This window comes from Echinops telfairi, unplaced genomic scaffold, assembly GCF_000313985.2.
Source record: "Echinops telfairi isolate 266 unplaced genomic scaffold, ASM31398v2 ScPeMD7_4;HRSCAF=17, whole genome shotgun sequence".
Classification (NCBI taxonomy): domain Eukaryota; kingdom Metazoa; phylum Chordata; class Mammalia; order Afrosoricida; family Tenrecidae; genus Echinops; species Echinops telfairi.
Window position 1 is genome coordinate 50,357,206 of NW_022103900.1, and position 3,932 is coordinate 50,361,137.

Sequence of the window (3,932 nt, forward strand, 5' to 3'; positions counted from 1 at the left end):
TGAAAAGTGCGGAGGGAATTTTAACTTTCAGAGTCATTGAGCGATGGAACAATTTAAGGTGTGAGGCATAAAACGATGCTGAGGCCACCAACAAACTGGCTTTTAATTGTATTGTTGCCAAATGTATTATTGCCCCCCAAAACAAAAACTGAAAGAGCCTGCGAGGAGAAGAAATGGGGGACTTCTGATCACAGAGTGAGAATTTAATTATAAATTAAAACAAAACAAAACAAGTGAAAATTTTGTTCAATTGACTGTGCCTTTGCCCAAACTTTTGAGAGAATGAGAAATGTTTCAACCTCAGCAAAACTTTATATATCTAAGACTCACACAGTTTCCTCAAATGATTTGTAGATTTACTAATTTCTGGAGAAGGATGCAGGGGGATACACAAAGATATAGTGCGTGCTTACAGCTTCGATCTCCTGGGCTCACCAAATAGAATCAGAGGATCCTTATCAAACCTAAAATTAAGATTTTCAAGTGAAAACCTTGTTGAAATAGTATTGGAAGTTATACCGTGGCCATAATGGAACATTTGTCTTTTTATTGTGTGCTCTTTGGTTAAGCTTTAAAACTCAGGAACCACCCAAAACTGTAGGTCACAGCAGTAGATAGCAAAGAATGGTTAGCAAAAGCAGTACCTCCTGGAAACCTGATAGAAATGCCAAGTCTCAGGTCCAACACTAGGCCTGTTGAATCAGAGACTCAGGGGTGCAGCCCAGAAAGCTTTGCAGGTGACACTAATATACGTTTCTAATCCACTGCGTTCTACAATATTCTATCTACAGTTTCCAAATCTTGAGGACAGTGGCCCAGTGGCATTGTAGGACCCTGAGCACATCTGGCGCAGGTAGGCACTCATTGGCCTGCAACTGGTCTAGATGACCTCTAAGAAGGCTTATGTCTACAATTGTATAACCAACACTCTGTCTAGTTGCACAAGGGATTGGTGGATAGGAAAAATGATTGATTAGCTTTGCTGCTAACCAACGAAATAAAAGTTACAGTTCCCCCAGAGAAAGGCCTGGTGATCTACTTCTGAAGAATCAGTTCTTAAAAACCATTTGAAACATACAGGATCTTCACGAGGTCGACTTGCAGAAAGTCTTTCGAAGCACAGAGTGGCAGGTTCATAGAGATAACCTCTTAGGTCCCCTTCACCCCACAATGTTCTATGTCAGGCCAGGATTTAATCACCCCTTAAACCTGTCCCACGTGGGGGACGACATGGTAAGACAAGAAGGGAAGCTTCAAATGTACACTATAATCAGAGCAAATATTTTCCTGGTAAGGAGAATGAATAAGGCAAAATTGGCCTATGTGATTTTTACAGACCCTGATGCTTGACTCCTGCCAGGGTATTCACTCAAACTAAATAAAAATATGAAGTAAAAATCAAAGACCTACACAAAAATCTGACATGCTATTTGACACAGCTTGATAGGTAAGGGAGCCAAGTACACTGCTTGTGTGGGCACTGAGATACTCAAAACTTCACTTCCATCAAATTGATCCTGACTCACGGGGACTCTATAGGACAAAGGGGACACCTCTGAACCAGTGTGGAGTGGAGAACCAAATCTGACTCCACTGCCTTCCCTATTGCCCTGAGGCAGGAGTCAGACATACCGTCCTCCTTCATGCTTCTTTACCCTCTCCTAGCACCACCCATTCATCCCAAGCACCCACTTCTATGCTGGGTCTGACCATTGGTTTCAAGGGTCCCAGAGAACTCATAGTCAAAGCTCCAAACAGTGGTGCACTAACATAGGGAAGTGAATGGGTTCCCACAAGTCACGATCAGTAAACAGTCAGGATACAGCCATCGGTCCATAGCAACTCTTCTCCTCAGCCAGCAGCCAAATCTCTGTCCAGGCCTCCTCCTCTCCCCACATGGTCCCTTGGTCTCTGCCTCCATGGACCAGGAAGTCTCCCTGTTGCTCTGCTTCTCACGACTCCCCTGTTCTGTCTCTTAGACTCCTGGCCTCGCACTCTGTGCTCTGGTCTCAGCATCCTTTTCTGACCCGTCATCTCCCTGACAGTCCCTCGTGCCTGTGATCCAGGCCTCTGCCATTTCAGAGATCTCAACGGCGTTCTTCTTCAGATGGCCTCAGATTTCTTTTTGTGTCCAAGATGTCTCATACACAGAGGAATGGTTTTGATGGAGGTGCGGTTTTCGTCTTTTAGTGGACTATGTACCCCTCAAGGAAGCAAAGGGTGTGGTTTGACTCACACACTGTACTAAAATCAGGACTTAATCACACCTTAATCCTATCTATTTGTATAGCAGAGAACTCCCTCTAAAATGGGATGAGAGCCACAGGCATAGAGTCCAGAATTATAATACACCACATCAGGCTAGAAGAGCCATATTGACTATGTCTCAAACTCCCATCAGACTCATGGATTCTGTGTAACCCCACCCCGACCCCACCCCTATTGAGAACTGATCATTGTACCCATGCATCTCTTAATCAGCTTTACAAGAAAAAAAATCTCTTTAAAAAAGATCATGTCATATATGAAAAATGACTTACTTTACAAATTCAAAGTTTCCACTAAACCTAGACCTATAACCACCCCTTTCTGAACTGGCCACTCAGGATTTTCTCAGGAAGGTAGGACACACTTCCCAGGACTTGGAGTTGTCCTTGACCGTTGTTATGGAGTCAGCTGTGATTTGCACTAGGAGCTTGTGCAGAGGAGAACGGTTCCAAAGGACCTTCAGGGATGTGATCTTTCAAAATCACATTACCAGGCCTGCATTCTGAGAAACTTCTAGTTTGGTTCCAGATCCAATCTTTCAGCTAGCATTTAAGCACCGTGTCTGCCCCACCAGTGACTCTGCTCCCAGGAATACCCAGCTTGTTGGCTCCACAAGACAGATAGCAAGCCCAAGTCACTCAAAAGATAGCCTATCCCAGCCTTCATGTCCTTACCCAACAGAAACAGTTTTCTGGCTTCAAGAATGTTTTCCACAGAGTTGGAGCTAAAACTAAAATAAAACCTTCTTCCAAGGATATTCATTTCCACCATGGGAGGTCTGCTCTCAGAACGCAGTGACTAATTTGACGTTCTCATCCTGAGCTCATTCCAGGTTCTCTGTATCAGTATTATTTAGCATGGTGGAACCCTGGCCAGCAGCGCAGAACTTTCTAACTCAGGTAGGAGGCTTCCTTGCCAAAAATTGTATTTCAAATCAAAGTGGTTCTTTGATTCTCAAATATTTATTTCTACTCAAGGCAAGATTTGTTCACAAAACATCCCCATTAGTACTTTCTAAATCTAAATTGTATTTTGTTGTTGTTGTTGAGAATAACACACTGAAAGATGCACACCAATTCAACAGTTTCCAGCTGTACAAATTTAGTGACCTTGATTATATTCTTTGAAGTGCACAGCCTTCTTCACTGCTCCCGCAGGTTCCTATCTGATCTCTTGAGTTCTTCACTGCATGATCGAGTAGATAAAAGAGGCAGCACTTTCTACTAAGCTAAACCACCTTCCTAAATTATCTAGTAAGAATTTGCAGGGTTTAGTTTTCCTTCAGGGGCTTAAACCATTTGAAGGCATTTTGCTTATGGTATGAGCATGGCTCCTCTTTCTTTTCCTTTTTGTTTTTGCTTGTGGAAATCCAATTTTCCCAATACCATTAATTAAAGAGAATACCCTTTCCCCAGTGAATAGATACAGCACCCCTGTCAAAAATTAGTTGAACATAAATCTATGGGTTTATTTCTGGACTCTCAATTCTATTCCATTCATCAATGTCCCCATTGTTATACCAGTATCATCCTGTTTTGATTACTATAGCTGTATAGTATATTTTAAATCAGGAAGTATGATGTTTCCCTACCTTACTCACCTCCTTCAACATTGTTTAACTATATGAGACCCAACTTTCTACATAAAGTTGAGTGATTTTGTTT